Genomic DNA, 19,107 nt, shown 5'->3' with positions numbered 1-19,107 from the left:
AGCCACTGCAACAACTTCGGAGCTGCCGACCTCCAGAGTTTTTGTTATAAAAGATAATTACATTTCTTCTTCGCTTAACCCACTGTTAGTCAGACATGCTGTCACTGGCAGGTGAAAATATCCCACCCAATGTGGTCACTTTACTGATATTCCATTACCCAGATTCCCTGGGGGGGACTAGAAGGAAAGAGAGGAGGAGGAGGAAGGAAACCACAGCCGGCAAACCCTTGAAGGTGCGGAGCTCAGAGTTCCCATAGAGGTGTTTGGACTTTCCCAGGAAGGAAGACATTCAGAAAATCTCCCATTTTCAAATTGCTAACACCTGCTTTTGACACTTGCCTCTCTCCTGCTTCAGGAAGTCCTTCCATAACTTTCCACTGCTCTCAAGACAGAGTTCAAACTTCTCGTTATAAAGACCTGCAAGCACCGGGCCATCACTTGGTCCCTCTTTACCTCATACTTGGGCCCCAGCCAGACTGAGCTACTTTTAGTCCTCTGATATCCTACCTCACCTCTAGGTGTTTGCATGTGCTGATTCCTCGACTCTTCCCCCCATTTCATCTGGCTCTCTCTTTATTCTTCAGGCCTCAGCTCAAGTGCTGTCTCCTCCAGGAAGACTTCTTTGATTTCTAGACTGGATTCAGTAAATCCCTACATCTCTTATTGTACCTTATGCTAGCCTTTATTAAAACACTTATTAAGGGGCGCCTGGCTGGCTCAGTCGGAAGAGCTTGTGACTCTTGATCTCCAGGTCGTAAGTTCAAGGCCCACATTGGGTATAGAGAACTCTAGAAGAAATAAATAAACTTAAAAAAGAGAAAACCTTATCAAACTAGATTGAATTGTCTGCTCTTATGACTGGTGAAGTTGTCTTTGCTCTCACTATGCCATTTCCAGTTCTTTCTCCTGTTAGTCCTGCTGACCGAAAGCTATCTTAGGCCCATAGCCAGATGCTTGGCTGTTGACTCACAGAGGCAACTGCTTCCTATAGATCTCTCAGTAACTCCCTTGATTTGGGGCTCAGCTAAGGGGTAGAAATTGCTTGATCTTTGGAGGGTGGACTGCTCTCCAGCCCCAGCAGATAAATCATGACCCATCTTAAGCAGAAGCAGTGATCCCATTCCCCTTCAGCAATCATTGGTCCAGAAAGGTCACGTGATCCGTCCAACTCAGTCTTACTTCCACTGTTGGGCACACTTGGTTTCTCAGTTTGACTGGTGACTCTTTTCTGATCCTTCAAGTCCTCCTCCAAACCTTCACTTCCTCACTCCTCTCATAATTGTGGGTGGTCCACTTCCTATAATACATCTCTCTCTTTTTCTTTTTTTAAAGATTTTTATTTATTTGAGAGAAAGAGAGAGAACAAACGGGGGGGGGCAGAGGGAGAGGGAGAAGCAGGCTCTCTTCTGAGCAGGGAGCCCCATGTGGGGCTGGATCTCAGGACCCTGGGATCATGACCTGAGCCGAAACCAGATGCCCAAACGACTGAGCCACCCAGGCGTCCCTACAATAGCTATTTACTTCTATTATTAATTCTTCTTATTCATTTTTTTTCTTTTTAGAAGCAAGAAAAGTTTTATTTTGTTGTTGTTGTTTGTTTGCTTTTTAGTAGGCTCCATGCCCAGCCCATGGAGCCCAGCCTGGGGCTTGGACTCAGGACCCTGAGATCAAGACTGAGCTGAGATCAAGAGCCAGATGCTTAACTGACTGAGCCACCCACATGCCCTGAGAAGCAAGAAAAGAATTTAGAGGGCTGGTGTCATATAAAAATGATAGTAGACTCCTTAGGGGAGGGTTCTTTTTTTTTTTTTTTTAAGATTTTATTTATTTATTTGACAGAGAGAAATCACAAGTAGATGGAGAGGCAGGCAGAGAGAGAGAGAGAGAGAGAGGGAAGCAGGCTCCCTGCTGAGCAGAGAGCCCGATGCGGGACTTGATCCCAGGACCCTGAGACCATGACCCGAACCGAAGGCAGTGGCTCAACCCACTGAGCCACCCAGCCGCCCCAAGGGTTCTAATCATAATTTTTTTTTATTTTTATTTTTTTTAAAAGATTTTATTTATTTATTTGACAGAGAGAGAATACAAGCAAGCAGAGAAGCAGGCAGAGAGAGAGGAGGGGAAGCAGGCTCCCCGCTGAGCAGAGAGCCCGATGTGGGGCTCGATCCCAGAATCCTGGGATCATGAACTGAGCTGAAGGCAGAGGCTTTAACCCACTGAGCCACCCAGGTGCCCCTCTAATCATCATTTAATCCAATTCTTCTTTATTACAGATAGGGAAACTGATGCTCAAAGAGGCAATACAGATTGCTTGGGATCTTAGGGCCAGGTTCTGTTAGAACCAAAATTAGAGGCCAGACTGAGAAGTTACAGTCTGAATCTGATCATGAGGAAATACCAGACAATTCCAAAATAGAAATATTATTTAAAAAAAAAAAAAGACCAGAGGTGGGGGAGAGTATTACTGAAAAATGTCAATATAATAAAAGACAAAGAAAGACTGTGAATGTTCCAGATTAAAGGAAACTAAAGAGGCATGACAACTAAATGCAGTATTGAGCTCTAAACTGACTGGATCTTGAGCTGGAGGGAAGAAAACACTTCAAGACATTAGTGGATCGGTTAGTAAAATTGGTATGCAGATGGTAAAATTTGTATTTTATCGTAATACAAACAGTAGATTAAAGAATTTTATCAATGTTAAAGTACCAAGTTGGGGGTGGCGGGGCATCTGGCTGGCTCGGTTGGTGGAACATCTGACCCTTGATTTTGGCTCAAGCCATGATCCTAAGGTCCTAGGATGGAAGCCCATATTGGGCTCTCCACTCAGCGGGGAGTTTGCTTGTCTCCCTCTTCTACTACCCCTCCCTCTGCTCTTACTCTCTCTCAAATAAATAAATAAATCTTTTTAAAAATATAATCTTTGGGGCGCCTGGGTGGCTCAGTGGTTTAAAGCCTCTGCCTTCAGCTCAGGTCATGATCCCAGAGTCCTGGGATTGAGCCCCATGTCAGGCTCTCTGCTTAGTGTGGAGTCTGCTTCTCTCTCTGTCTCTCCCTGCCTCTGCCTGCTTGCGATCGCTCTCTCTCTGTCAAGTAAATAAACAAAATCTTTAAAAAAAAAATAAAATAAAAAAAATATATATATATATAATCTTTTTTTTTAAAAGTACCAATATTGATAACTACTGGGGTCCTCTAAGGAATTTTCCTATTCTTAGCAAATATACACCAAAAGTACTTAATGGTAAGGGACCATGATATACCTAACCTATGCTCAAACGGTTCAAAAACGTGTGTCAACAGAGAGAGAGCGAGCACAAATGATAAAAAACAGAAAGTAAAATGTTAGCAATAGGTACATTGAGGTGAAGGGTATAGAGGTGCTCTCTGTCCCGTTTTTATTCATCTAACTCTTCTGTATCTTTAATAGTATTCACAAATTAAAGGATTCAAAAGAAAAATTAAAATGTTAGAGGCCAAGCTCCTAGGTCATCCCAGTCTTCCCCTCTCCATGGTAAATGCTCGCACAGGGCTTCAGGCAACTTTGGGACTTATGAGGGAGTTGACAAAATTCAGTCCAGAATAGTTGGGTCCTGATGAATTATTAATACTTATCAGCAGGAAGAGCTTCATAATGGAATAAAGAGCCAAATGAGAGAAGTGTGATCGGCTTTAGAACCAGAATAATCTCAGAGAAGTGGTGGCCTTTTTTGTTCTGCCTTCCTGGCCTTCCATTTTTATAGTCTAGAGGTAGACCAGTTAGGGCACTTTGGACAGCAGGTAACCGGACACTCCATCAAGACAGCCTTAAAGGTTCATCCTTGTTATCTCAGGTAACAATAAATCAATGAGTAAGATGTTTCAGGTTTGGCTATTTCAACCTCTCAGTGTTAGGGCAATGGGTCCCCTTCTTGAGGATCCCTTTTGCCTTTCCTTTATAGCCTCAGAGTAAGTGCTGTAGCTCCAAAGGTCACATTCTAGCACAACAATGTCCAAAGGATGGAAAAATGTATATAAGAAAGAAAAGGGGTTGGGGAGAAAACATCTCTCTCTCTCTCTTTTTTTTTAAAAATATTATTTATTTATTTATTTGTCAGAGAGAGAGAGAGATCACAAATAGGCAGAGAGGCAGGCAGAGAGAGAGAGGAGGAAGCAGGCTCCCCGCTGAGCAGGGAGCCCGACGCGGGATTCGATCCCAGGACCCTGAGACCATGACCCGAGCCGAAGGCAGCAGCTCAACCCACTGATCCACCCAGGCGCCCCGAAAACATCTCTCTCTTAACAGGGAGAAGAATCCTGCCTGGAAGCCCTCCACAAACTACCCCTGCTGCCTCATTGGCCAGAATTGGGTCCCATGCTTACCCCAAGACTAGGACAAATGGAGAAAGGATTGCCATGGTTGGCTTAGATCAGTCAAAATTCATTCTCTGGGGGTGCTTGGGTGGCTCAGTCGGTTAAGCATCTGCCTTTGGCTCAGGTGATGATCCTGGGATCCTGGAGTCGAGTCCCGCATTGAGTTTCCTGCTCAGTGGGAAGTCTGCTTCTCCCTCTACTCTTTGGCCCCGCTGGTAACCTCACTCTCTTTCAAATAAATAAGTAAAATCTTTTAAAATATTCATTCTCTGGGCCTTACATGTTGCTCCTCACCCCAACAAAATTAGGCTCTGATAGCCAGGAAGAAGGGGAATGAAGCCATCGACAGAGTCTACTTCATGGTTTTGGTTGTTTCCTGAGTGGGTGTCTTGGTTCTCTTCTCATGATCTGAACCAAAGAATAACTTAGGCCCACAAGAGTGCCAAGAAGCCCAGAGCCCTCGAGATACACGACCTATACCAGGGACTCTATGTTGGACACCATTGTCTTGCCTGTCCAGCATTCATTCTCCCATGTATGCCCACTCAGTCTTTCTCTGGGGAACGTCCCCTCCACAGGTCCAGTCCTTGTAGTTTGGGAGAGGCTATCTCTACCTCAGCAGGTATGTGACCTAGCCTAGACAATCAGAACATTGCCTTCCTGGTGTGACAGTGATGGGTTCAGAGACAGGCCATGACCTCAGTTAGTCCAATCAGAATGGATACTGGAACTACAGCAGAGTTTTCAGGAAATGACCCCCTTTTTCCCACCAGACTTGTACCTGGCAGAATGCGGGCCTGAAGCTCCTGGTTGTCATCTTGTCAGGTAGAGTCTGAGGATGGAGCCAAGACACTAGAGGTGGCAAGAGATGGCAAGATGGCAAGACACCAAGGCAAGAGATGGCAAGAGACTGTCTGGCGACCCCCTTTGATTTCATGGATCCAGACAGCCCTAAAGCCAGAGCTCTCAGGCTGCTTCAGCCAGTCCTTTTCCAGGTCCTTAAGCCAATACATTGCCTCTTTTACGGAAAGCCAGTTTCAAATGGGTTTTCTATCACTTACAAGGAAAAGAATCACGAGTTTCTCAACCTTCGGAGAAGTGTGTTTGAAAGGTCAATTCCCTGGTCTGGTCCCCAAAGACCGAGTCCCCCTAGGGTTGGGGCCTGAAACTAAACTCTACTTTGGAATCAGCTCCTCCAAGTCCCCTAACATAGGTGGTCCTGCCCACCACCATCGGAGCCTCTAGGACCTTAGGGAAGGGTGGTCTGTTATCCTAACAAGGGGTAAAAGAAATCCAGACCTTTTGATCATAAAGTCCAGCTACCTTCTTGGCAAAGAGGAGGGGAAATACCTTTCATTCTTTCCCAGTGACTCCAGAGTGGAGGAAATGAAAAGTAGTTAGTTTCTCAATCAGGTTATTCCACCACTATAAGCTTTGGTAACGCCCCTTGCTCCACAGTGTTGCTAAAGCAACTCGAAACAGTCAGGCAAGAACTATTTCCCAGCCAAACCCAGGAACTGCATACCTTGTCAGAGGGGCCAGATAGGGAGAGTACGCCTCTGTAGCAACGGGAAATTGGTCTGTCTGTGGGGCAACAGGAGCGCTCAGGACGTCCCAAGCTAATAAATGACATGTAAAATTATGTCTACACCGCACTGGAACCGGGATGCACAGATGGCCACCGGGATCTGACTTCTCTTCCTCATCTCGGGACCACTGTCCTCTGAGGTGGCTTCATTGGCAGAGAACGCCAACCCCCAAGCCAGTAACTGAACAGTCGAAAGATGTTGTTGTTCTCAATTATTTCACCAGAAGTCCAGGAAGAAGCTGCCATTGGCCTAGGGTGGGGGTCATATAGTGATCCCTGAACCAGTTGCAGTAGCCAAAGATATATGGTGATGTGAATGGGCAGATGCAACTCTGGAGTTGCAGGGTGGGGTCAGTCTCTCTTCCAGCATTTAGGGATGGAGACCTGGGAACAGGGAAGATCGCTGCATCCCTTAGCTTGGGCTTCCCTACAAGGAGACCCCAAGACAAGGATTTCAAATGCAAGAACATTCTTTGGGAGATGATCCCAGGTAGCACCTTGAGGGAATGAGACAGGGAAAGGTAGGCGGTCAAGATGTTTTTGAACAAGTTACCACTGTGGGCAGTTGGAGCTTAATCCCATCAGGGAACTCTGGGAGCCAGTGTAGAACATGCATCTCGGAGCTTTCCCATTATAGGATGGAGGTCACTGAGGGGCTTAACTACCAACTCCTGTTAGTCCTTGTCTGAGAGCTACTCCTGGGAATGTTAATTGCCCATAATTTTAAGTGTGCAAGAACAAACCATCCCTTGAAGACCTAAGAAAGTCCTCAAAGAGATGAAGTGTCCTCAAAGAGAGGCCAGTGTTCATGGAAGGTTCTGACAATGGCCAGGTCAGGAGATTGGAAATGGGCAGTTGGAGCAGGGTGACCGACCATCCCCATTTGGGACAAGAGGGTTCTGGTCAATGCCGCCATCCCCATGTCACTTGAGACCCTAACTCCAGTTGGAGAAGTGTAACCTCTGTGCTCTCTCCTCCTCCGAACAAGCTTCTCTTTCCCTTCATCACTTCCTGTTTGACTAAAAGGTAGTCAAGCCTTCTGCCTACTCTCTGTCCTCATTGTTGTACCTCCTTGGTCCTCCACTGGGAACCCCAGTGATGCCAGAACCTCTGTTCAGCTTCCAGAATCCCGCATGCCCTACCACCTTGTTTCTGAATCATCTCAGCCCTGGGACTCCAGGACTTGTGGAGCTAGAAATGAAGGACCAGAACAGAGAAGGCACTTGCTGGTCTCATAGAATCAAAATCAGGACTCTGTACCCCTCAGAATCCTTAGTGTCTGTCATTTGGCTAACTGGACACTTCTTCAGAACTGAGATGAACTCCCTTTAATATGCCCTTGTAGTCAGCAGAGGGCAGAAGTCATGTCATGTTGTGTGGTCTCAAGAAACACTGTGAAATACCTCTAGGGCCCCCTTCTAGCTCCCAAATGATCTCAGGGACTGCTTAACCTGTCCGAACGTAAGTTATCACTTCCATCCTCCAAACCCCATCATCCCCTGACAGTTTGGGGGGTGGTTGTAGACCCCAATGGCAACAGTATCCTAGTATAAACTGGGGTTTCTCAGCATCTACACTATTGTCATTTGAGGCCAAATCATATTGGGTGGGTCCTGTCCTTTGCACTGTAGAATGTTCCGGAGCATATTTTGGCCCTTACCCACTTGATACCAGCAGGGGCCCCCACTGTTGTGATAATCACAAATGTTTTTGGCACTGCCAGATGTCCCCTAGGAGACCAAATGACCCCTGGTTTGGGACCACTGGTGTTTCCTTAATATTATATAAAGCATAGCAATAAGCAACTTACGTCCATTGGCATGGAGCTGTGGATACCATTTACACAGGGACCCAAGCTCATCACACACATACCACAGCCCCTGCCAGCCCGCTGGCTTCTCCCAGTGAGTCACACACAGACTCTGGCACCACTGCCACTAACCCACCCCCCTCACCCCGCAACACAGAACAATGGCGCTCTCTTTGGCTCTCCAACCTTCTCCACACACCCACTTAACTCTATCTCCCTGTACTGGAAAAAGACCTTTATGTGTGGGCAACTGTGTTTATGCTAAAGCAACAGAATGGTCTCCTTGGCCTCCAATCTCATGGCACATTAATACATTTCCCCTGAGTTTCTTGACCTTGGTCCTATTAATACTTAAGGCTGGATAATTCTCTGTCATGGGGGGTCATCCTGCACACTGAAGGATGTTTGGCAACGTCCCTGGCCTGTTACCCACCAGGCGTCAGTAGTACCCTCCCCCAACTGTGACAACCAACAATGTTTCCAGACATTGCAGCATGTCCCTTGGGGTCCAAAATCACCCCAGCTGAGGACCATTGTAAATCTGTCCTACAAGCCACCAAGGCTGATAATATCACCATCATCTTACAGATGAGGAAATCAGGGTATGGAAACAGGAGGACTTGTTTAAATGGTAAAGGACAAAGTCAGGGATTAGAGTTAACGTCCAAACCAAGTGATTCACAGAATGTCTGGATGGCTCACTCAGTTAAGCGTCCGGCTCTGGATTTCAGCTCCGCTCATGAGCTCAGGATCATGAGATCAAGCCCCGTGTCCCTCTCCCTCTGCCCCTCTCCCACCTCTAAAATAATATATTAATAAACTAATCTTCTTTTAAAAAAAATAAAAAACACACAAAAACAGTCCCAAACTCGGGGCGCCTGGGTGGCTCAGCGGGTTAAAGCCTCTGCCTTTGGCTCAGGTCATGATTCCAGGGTCCTGGGATCGAGTCCCACATCAGGCTCTCTGCTCAGCAGGGAGCCTACTTCCTCCTCTCTCTCTCTCTCTCTCTCTCTGCCTGCCTCTCTGCCTACTTGTGATCTCTGTCAAATAAATAAATAAAATCTTAAAAAAAAAAAAAAAAGTCCCAAACTCAAAAAGAGCCCCAAACTCTCCAACTGATTAAATCCTCATTAACGGAGGTCCCGGCTACATCCCAGCCCCATCGTGCCCGAACCTTTCGGGATGGAGCCACCAGCTGTGTATTCCCCACAAGGTGGCTTTCCAGATTGCAACAATTTCCAGACACCAGCAGCTCTCCACATTCCACGGCTCCTGTCTTTTGTCCTTACAGCTTTCGCCTCATACATACCCCCAATGTTTTGAAATTACTTTGCTTATCAAACAAAATCTGCTTAAATTGTACTAATTCATACATTTTGCAGATGGGATTAGCTGGACGGGCAGACTGTGTTAATAACGTCACTCACTGAGTACCTATGGAAAAAAATCCAAGGTGTCCTCAAACGGAGAAGGAAGCCAACAGTGTGTCTAGGAGCTGTTACTCTAACTTCTCCTGTACCTGGCGCCTTTTAGCTGGGGTATTTTCAAGGGCCACAGCAAACCTTGGCACGTAAGAACGATTCCCATTTTAAAGGAGAAACCGAGGCCAAAAAGTTTAAGTGAGATTAAGCCCAAAGCCGCACGGAAGTGCGAAGAATGTCATCATGTGCCTAAACCCAGTACCGGCAAGTAGATGTTATAGCGTTATTGTGATTCACTTAGGCTGTGTAAGATTTATGGGTGTGTGTACCCAGACACAGAAAATTAGGGCTGAAGACAGGCCCAGTCTTCCCCTTAAACACATGGCCATCCAGTGCTCTCCACCCTCAAACTGAGGTTCTATAAGCAAGAAAGAAGGAGTGGATGGTTATTAGGTAGGTACCCATCAGTGTCTGCCACGTACCTCCCTCATTTTATAGCTGGGAAAGGCCCCACAGCAAGTTAATTGGCAAGATTGAACCTTGAGCCCAGAGTCTGGGCCAGCAGACTCTCCACTGTTACAACTGGGGACGGAAAGTCTGCTGGAGACTGTTTCCTGGGGAACAGCAAGCAGCCACTGGCCACGCAGACACACAGGAGCCCCCCTTTCCTTGACAACCTAGAGCATCTACTCAGAATGTACCTGCTTAAGAAACAGAAGGTGACCCTATAGTCACTAGCAGACTCCTTGTTCACACAAAACCCAATGAGTCATTCTCCGAGGCTCTAGGGAAAAAGGACTCCCAGACAGGGGCCCATCCCAGAAAGAAATAAAACATTGGCCTCAGGCCCAGTCTTTCGGGGAAACCAGCTGGCCCACTGGGCTGGGGGGAAGAGGGGGGTCATCTTGAGCTGAAGTCTCTCTGGACAGAGCTGTTTCCTTATTCAATCATTTATTCACCAACTCTGTATAGTTATGCCTTTTATCCCTTTATCCAACACATATTATTGGGGGGGCAAGGTAACTCTTTTGAATTGTATGCACTCAGTATTACAAACAGCACATGCTCCTTTGTTCAGCTTTGTTTTTAATTAATTTTTAATAATGAGTGATACATGAGCACTGTCTCCTTGATGAAAGGTAACTCACACTGGGACTCCCGGGTGGTCTCTTTCTAGACTTCTTTGGTATGTACCCATGCAGGTCCATAGAAAAGTTTTGAATTGTTTCGTGTGTGTTTGAATGTATGCCATCATGAACTGTTTGCAATTTTTAAAATAAGAATTAAAATCAATTTTACCGAGATGCTCTTACCTGCCAGGCGTGACCAGGTGCTAGCCACACAGCGGTAAACGTGGGACACCTGCTCCTTGAGCATCCTAGGAGCTACAAGCAAAGAGATCGCTATAACACAATCGATTAAGTGCAATGAAAATGGAGAAACAAAAAAAAAAAAAAAAAGAAAAGAAAATGGAGAAACAGGCTGTTTTGAAAATCCGAAAGTGTACCCACTCCATCCCAGGGGTTATGGAGGGCCAGAAAGTACTAGTCAGGTGTATTTAGGTTTTAAGTGACAGAATACCCACTAAGTAGCGAAATAAATTGGGGGGGAGATTCATTGGTTTATGAGAAATCATGACATAAGACTGCCTTCACGTGTGACTGGATCCAGGGGCTCAAATGATGTCAAAATCTATATCTCTCGGGGCACCTGGGTGGCTCAGTGTGTTAGGCCTCTGCCTTCGGCTCGAGTCGTGATCTTGGGGTCCTGGGATTGAGCCCCGCATCGGGCTTTCTGCTCAGCGGGGAGCCTGCTTCCTCCTCTCTCTCTGCCTGCCTCTCTGCCTACTTGTGATCTCTCTGTCAAATAAATAAATAAATAAATAAAGTCTTTGGGAAAAAAAACATACATCTCTCCATCTCTTCTCTTTCCTCTCTCTCATTTTCTCTCTCCATCTCTGTGCTCTGCTTTTCTCTGTTTGGAATTTACTTTCAGACAGGCTTCCTGCACCTGTTGGCAAAGACGGCCAGCGGGCACCTCCTCCTTCCTTGCAGTAATGGCGACAAACCAATCACTGTGGGGCGTGGAGGCTATGCTCATGGGCCAGGCTCAGTCATAGAACCATAGAACCAGGGCCTCCTCCTTGAACCCCATGGATAAGCTTGGGGGAGGGACTGGTTCCCCAACAGGAAATTGAGAGGCTGTTTTCTGATCCAGCAAAAACCAACGCTGTACAAGCAATATAAAAGATCCCCCGCTATAGAAAGCTCCCTGGAGACATTGAGCTCTAAGCTGAAAACTCAGGAATGAGCTGGATTATGCCAGGTGACAGGGAGAAAAAGGGGCAGAAAGGGTACACCTGGCAGAGGGAATGGAATGTCCAAAGGTCTGGAGAACATTGCTTGTTCTGGAAAATGTGAGTGATTTAGTCTGACCCACGGGTACTGTGTGGGGAGGGAGTGGAAGTGATGAGGTCAGAGAGAAAGGCCAGAGGCCTTTAGGGAATTGCAATTTTAGCCAGGCCCCGCCCCAAGCCCCTCCCCCCACCTCCCACCGGCATCCCAGTCCCAAGATCATGACTCAGTCATGGGGTTTTCACACTCTCTGGCTTCAAGCCTGGCACAGTTTCCGTATCTCAGCAAATGTGTCATTCATCAGCAGACCATGTCACCCTACTGATCCACTCTGTGGGTTCCTGAATGTCAGCTGATGGTCCCAGACTGGACAAGAACTCTTCCAGAGTTTCACAAGGCAAAGGAATTCCAACTTGAGAGTCAAGGGAGCATTAATACTTATGAGACAAGCTGGGCATATAGTCCACAGATGTTCAGGCCAGTTTTGTTCAGTTGGAAAGAGGGGAATCCCATTATAACCAGGTCTACGACCACCTTTTATTGATTGTGTCCTGTCCCTAGCAGCTGAGTCTCCTTTCCTCCTGAGAAGAACCCAGGAGGGAAATGCTTTGGCTCCCCCCGTATCACACTGGGGTGAGGAACCGAGGCCCAGGATTGAGGAGACTTGCTCCAAACCTCACCTCTTTTTCATCCTCACTACAGAGCATCCCTGTTTCAAAAATGGGGAAACCAAAGCCCAGAGAATTGACACAACTTACCAGAGTCACAGAGCAAAAGTGAGTCACATGGCAAGAGTCTGTTGCTGTGTGGGAAGGGGACATGGTGCAGCCTCTTTGGGAAACAGTCTGGCATTTCCTCCAAAGGTTAAACATAGCATTACCGACCTTAGCACCTAGCAATTCCACTCTCGGGAATAAACCCAAGAATGGAAACTGCGTGTCCACACAAAAACATGCCCAAGTAGATTTATAGCGACATTATTTATTATAGCCCAAAGTAGAAACAACCCAAATGTTCAGCAACTGATGAATGGGTTAAAAAAAAAAAAAAGTGTTCTATTTGTACAATGGGATCTTATTCTGCCACGAAAGGGAATGAAACTGTGACACAAGATGGATCCCAAACACAGGCAAAGTGAAGGAAAGCCCCAAAGAAACACATATTCTATGATCCCATGGATATGAAATGTTCAGAATGGGCAAATTTATAGAGACAGAAAGTAAATTAGTGAGTGCCAGGGACTGGGATGGGGTCAGGGGTAGAAGGGAAACAGCGAGTGACTGATCATGGGTACGTGGTTTCTCTTTGGGATGATGAAAATATTCTTCTTAGGGTGATGGCTGCACGGCTGTGAATATGTGAAAAACCATTGAATCGTACACTTGAAATGGGTGAATTATATCGTATGTGAATTGTATCTCCATAAAGCTGTTAAAGTCACAAGTCAAACCTCTGTTTTATGCAGATCACAATAACAGTCCTATGTCCCCCGTGGGACTGTTCCATTGGTGAAGTATGTGGAGGGATGTCTAGCCCACCATGAGCAGTTGTTACATAATCTACTATGATCACACGTGTGCTGCTGAGCGATCTCGTTCCCCATATCACTTTGGAGACAGCAAGAAAACAGATAATAATAATATCAATCACCAGTCAAACCGTGAGGAAAGAGGAAAAGATGGGCACTGGGTCTCCCTGGGTGATGGGCTCAGGAACCATCCGTCCACGGTGCCTCTACTTCCCCCAGCAGAGCTTCACGGAGCTCCCTCTCTGATTCTTTTTTTTTTTTTAAAGATTTTATTTATTTAGGGACGCCTGGGTGGCGCAGTTGGTTGAACGACTGCCTCCGGCTCAGGGCGTGATCCTGGAGTCCCGGGATCGAGTCCCACATCAGGCTCCCAGCTCCATGGGGAGTCTGCTTTGCTCTCTGACCTTCTCCTCGCTCATTCTCTCTCTCACTGTCTCTCTCTCTCAAATAAATAAAATAAAATCTTAAAAAAAAAAAAGATTTTATTTATTTATTTGACAGACAGAGATCACAAGTAGACAGAGGCAGGCAGAGAGAGAGGAGGAAGCAGGCTCCCCGCTGAGCAGAGAGCCCGATGCGGTACTCGATCCCAGGACCCTGAGATCATGACCTGAGCTGAAGGCAGCGGCTTAACCCACTGAGCCACCCAGGCGCCCCTCCCTCTCTGATTCTTGATGGTTATGGGTTCTGAAGTTCATGCAATTTTAGAAAAAAAAATACAAAGCTGTAAATATTAAGTAGGTATGAAAGTGTTTATTGACAAAGAAAAAAATAGCTCATCTCACATTATTGGATGTTTGGTGAGTTGGGACCCTTTTTCCTGAGATCTCTTCAAGCAATTTATATAGAAATGCCTCCCGATAGTACCCTAGCTGCCCTTTGCTGACTCCAGAACACTCTAGAACTCCTAGTACCTACCAGGACTGGTAAATCATGGTAAACCTGCCTTTGGACCCAATAAAGATTTTCAATAAATGTCTGCTGAATGACTAATTGGGCAAGTAGCTACACCCCAAATTAATAATCTTCATAGTGGACAATGCACACCCGCAGAACCAAAGTCATGCTTTTTTATTTCTTAAACAATGAAGAAGGTTTTGAGAAATCTCCTCTCCTTAAGGGCAAAGATCTTGCCCAAATGATTTTAAGGTCTCTGAAATGAGACTGACCTGCGTTAATTTCTGTTTCTGGTCCAATCACCTCCCTTCTCTAAGCCTCAGTTTCTTCCTCCATGCAATGGGCATGATTAAAAGGAATAAAGGAGAATCCTCTCACGTGTGTAAGTGACTCCACACAATGCCTAGAATATGTGCCTAATACACGAACTTCCGTTATTTTCACATTGTACTTATTTATTGGGCTAGATCATACCTGTAAAAAGTACAAAAGGTAAAAAGTCAATCTCTCTTCTTTCTTGTTCTTTTCTTTTCCCCACCTACCCCTCCTCCAGACACACCACAACTGTGGGTCGCAAAATAGTTTCAAATTGGTAGAAATGTTCAAGAATAATTCTAAGAATTGCAGTATCCCTATGATCCAGATTCACCAATTTTCAAAATATTTTGCCATGTTTGTTTTTATCACCCTCTCTTTCATGTGAATATATGTATTCATTATTAATGTTTATTTTTCTGGGGGCACCTGGTGGCTCAGTCAGTTAAGCATCTGATTATTGATTTCAGCACAGGTCATGATCTCAGGGTGGTGGGGTTGAGCCCCATAACAGGCTCTGTGCTAGGCTCTGTGCTAGGCTCAGAGTCTGTTTATTCCTCTCCCTCTGCTCCTCCCCCCCACTCATTCTATCTCTCTCTCAAATAAATAAAATCTTTAAAAAACACAATTATTTTTCTGAACCATTTGAGAATAGATTATATACACCATGTACCACTTACCCTTTAAATTTCAGCATACACTTCCTAAGAAAAGGATATTATTTTATATAACTAAGCATGGTTACCATATTCAGGAAATTTACCTTGATACAACATATTCCAACTGTGTCAACTGTTGCAATAATGTCCTTTAATCATTGTTTCTCTCTAGGACAGGATCCAGCTCAAGGCCATGTTTTGACTTAGTTATTATGTCTCTAGTTTTCTTTAAGCTGGAATGAGTCCTCAGCTTTTCTTTGTCTTTTATGACATTAACTTAAAAAAAAAACTTTAGATTTTATTTATTTTATTAGAGAGAAAGAGAGAAAACAAGAGATTGAGAGCACTAGAGTGAACCAGGGGAGGGGCAGATGGAGAAGCAGACACCCCACTGAGCAAGGAGCCTGATGTTGGGCTCGATCCCAGGACCCCAAGATCATGACCTGAGCCAAAGGCAGAGGCTTTAACCCACTGAGCCATCCAGGTGCCCCAAAGCATTCACTGTTAATTTTTGCCTAAATCAGTCTGTGATGGTTTTAAAATATATATATATATATAAAACATATAAATAAATATATATATATATTTTTAAACCATCACAGACTGATTCAGGCAAAAATTAACAGTGAATGCTTTATATATATAAATATAAATATATATTATATATTATATATATAAACATAAATATATATCCATATATATATTTTTTTTTTTTTTGAGGGCACATGGGTGGCTCAGTTGTTAAGCATCTTACTTTGGCTCAGATTATGATCTCAGGGTCCTGGGATCAAGTTCCACGTTAGGCTCCATGCTCAGTGGGAAGTCTGCTTGTCCCTCTACCCTTCTCCCCACTCGTACATGCTCTCTCTCTCAAATAAATAAATGAATAAATAAACAAAATTTTTAGAAAACATATTTTCTGATCATAGAAATATACACATTTGTCTTATTTTCTTGTAAAGGTGTATCTTGGAGTGCATCCCATCTGGATACAATCTATTCCAAGGTCAGGTTTTATTTTCAGACCAATGGGCCAGTATAATTTTAGTGACAGTTGCTCCTATTCATGCTCCTTTGCTTGCTTCTCATCTCTCTGACCTTGATCATGCTGGATGTGCCCCACAGCTCTGACCTTGTTGGATGTGCCCCCCAGCTCAGTCCGCAGACAGCTTCTCCCAGCCAGACTCCTGACTTGAAATAGCATCTCAACACTGACATCCCAGATGTATGTCTTCACCCAACACCTCTGTCTTGAACTTCAGTAACAGGTTTCCATCTACCTCTTCCACATCTCCACTTAGATATCTAGCAGCTATCTCCAAAGGAACACACCCCAAATCCAGATTCTGACATTTGCCACACCCGACGAGCCCCATCTTAGTTCATGTCTCTTCCATCCTATTTGCCCAGGCCAAAAATCTGTGCACCATCCTGGACTCCTCCTCGACCGCCCCCCATATCCAGCCCAACCTGTTTTTTTTTTTTTTTTTAAGATTTTATTTATTTGACAGAGAGAGATCACAAGTAGGCAGAGAGGCAGGCAGAGTGAGAGAGAGGAGGAAGCAGGCTCCCTGCTGAGCAGAGAGCCCGATGTGGGACTCGATCCCAGGATCCTGAGATCATGACCTGAGCCAAAGGCAGCGGCCTAACCCACTGAGCCACCCAGGCACCCCCAACCTGTCTTTTTGGTACCACCTTTAAAATACATGCAGAATCAGAGCACCTGGGTGGCTCAGTTGGCTAAGTGTCCAACTCTTGGTTTCTGGTCAGGTCATGATCTCTTGGTTTCTGCTCAGGTCATGATCTCAAGGTTGTGAGATCAAGTCCCACATCAGGCTCCATGCTGGGTGTGGAGCCTGCTTGAGATTCTCTCTCTCAGGGGCACCTTGGTGGCTCAGTGGGTTAAAGTCCCTGCTTTTGGCTTGGGTCATGATCCTACAACTTCTCCGATCTCAGCTCTGCACTCTCCTCTCTGGCTGGAATGTTCTCTCCTACATGGCCCATGTCCTCCCCTTCTTTAAGTTGTTGCTTAAATGTCCCCTCCTCAAGGAGGCATTCCCTGAACAAAAATTGCAACCTCCCGGGACACCTGGGTGGCTCAGTTGGTTAAGCAGCTGCCTTCGGCTCAGGTCATGATCCCAGCGTCCGGGGATCGAGTCCTGCATCTGGCTCCTTGCTTGGCAGGGAGCCTGCTTCTCCCTCTGTCTCTGCCTGCCATTCTGTCTGCTTGTGCTCGCTCGCTCTCCCTCTCTCTCTCTGACAAATAAATAAAATCTTTAAAAAAAAAAAATTGCAACCTCCCCGAATGTGTCTCGCATTCCATACACCCCTCTCTGCTTAATTTTTCTCCATAGCACTGGTCACCATCTAAACCTACACTAACAGTCAGAGAGAGCAGGGACCACGTCTGTTTGCACACAGAGGCACCCCCAGCACCTGGCACTGTGCCTGGTAGGTGCTCAGTTAATATTTATTGCATGAATAAACAGATGAATGAATAAAGCATCTTTGTACCAAACACAAACTTGCTAGAGCTACAGACAGAGTGGGCACCCAAAAAGCATTTGAATTCATGAAGGGAGGAATGAAGAGCGAGAATCCCACTTGTGAGATCAGTGATCAGAGGCTGCTGTTCATAGTGACTTACTGAAATTTCCCTGTTGAAACAAGTCTGTCCTGCAGTCCAGGAGCTGATAACGGGGCATTCAGGCTGGCTGGCACAGGACTGGCCCCGGATGTGGTAACTGGAACACATCACAAGGTGAAGGGGAATTTTGTGGCCACAGACTCCAGGGGTGGAGCATTTAGGGAAGCTGATGCCGGTACCTCGGGTCAAAACAGAAACTTCAGTGGCTGGCAAGACTCAATGCTCCCACCTGTGCCCCTCAGCCCCTCGGCCAGTAACGGATTCCAATAGACCACAGATATTTTTTGGAGGAAACTTATTGAAATGTAACATATGTACAGAAAAATGCACACTTAAGTGACAGCTCAGTATTTTCACAAAGGCAACATTCCCAATCCCAATCCCTTAGAAGACCTTTTCCAGTCTCTACTACCACCTTCAACAGTGACCCTGACCCTGATTTCCAACACTGATGATTACTTTTGCCTGTTTTTGCACTTCATGTAATGGCATCATACGGCCCTCAGTCTTTTGTTTATTACTTCTTCACACAACATGTTTGCAGCAACGGCCTTTTGACCTCCCCTCTTCCTCCACAAGCTCCAAGTGGGAATGGGAACCGAGTAACTCCGAGAGGCTGGTTTCTAGGCACCAGCCATTTCTTGGAGCCTCAAAACCATTCCGCAGGCTGCAGTTGTTAACGCTTCCATGTCACAGATGAGAGGACTAAGGCACAGAGAGCTTAACTAATGTGTTCCACTGGGAAGCAGAGAGTCTGCATTGGAACACAGGTCTGTCTGATCTCCGAGTCATTCTCTTATCCACCATACACACTTCTTATTGATAAAATGACCCTTTACTGAACTCTCTCTTTGAGCTGAACATTGTGTTTGAGCTTTATTTGATTTTTCCCAAACTCTGAATGAGGAATATACCCTTATCCCTGCTTGACAGGGATGAAGGCAGAATTCAGCGAGGTTAAGTAACTTATCCAAGGTTGCACAGCCTAGGAAGGCATGAGAATAAAAATTTAAACTTTACTGTATTGATCCCAAAGTCCAGTGCAGGGTGGTATCAGCATCCAGCATTTATGGGCATCTTTCAAATATACCTACTGAGGCGGCACCTGGGTGACTCAATCGGTTAAGCGTCTGACTCTTGATTAAGGCTCAGGTCATGATCTCGGCGTCCTGGGATCGAGCCCCGCATCAGCTCCATGCTGAGCAGGGAGTCTGCTTGGGATTCTGTCTCTCCTTCTGCCCCTTCCCCCGGCTTGCACATGTTCTCTCTCTCAATAAAATAAAATAAAAATAAAACAACAGGGTGCCTGGGTGGCTCAGTGGGTTAAGCCTCTGCCTTTGGCTTGGGTCATGATCTCAGGGTCCTTGGATCAAGTCCCGCATCGGGCTCTCTGCTCAGCAGGGAGCCTGCTTCCCTTCCTCTCCCTCTGCCTGCCTCTCTGCCTACTTGTGATCTCTTGTCTGTCAAACAAAACAAAACAAAACAAAACCAACCAACCAACCAAACAAAACTTTAACAGTTGAGGGGCTTAATAG

Source organism: Neovison vison, chromosome 8, assembly GCF_020171115.1.
Source record: "Neovison vison isolate M4711 chromosome 8, ASM_NN_V1, whole genome shotgun sequence".
NCBI lineage: Eukaryota > Metazoa > Chordata > Mammalia > Carnivora > Mustelidae > Neogale > Neogale vison.
This window is presented reverse-complemented; position numbering follows the sequence as displayed.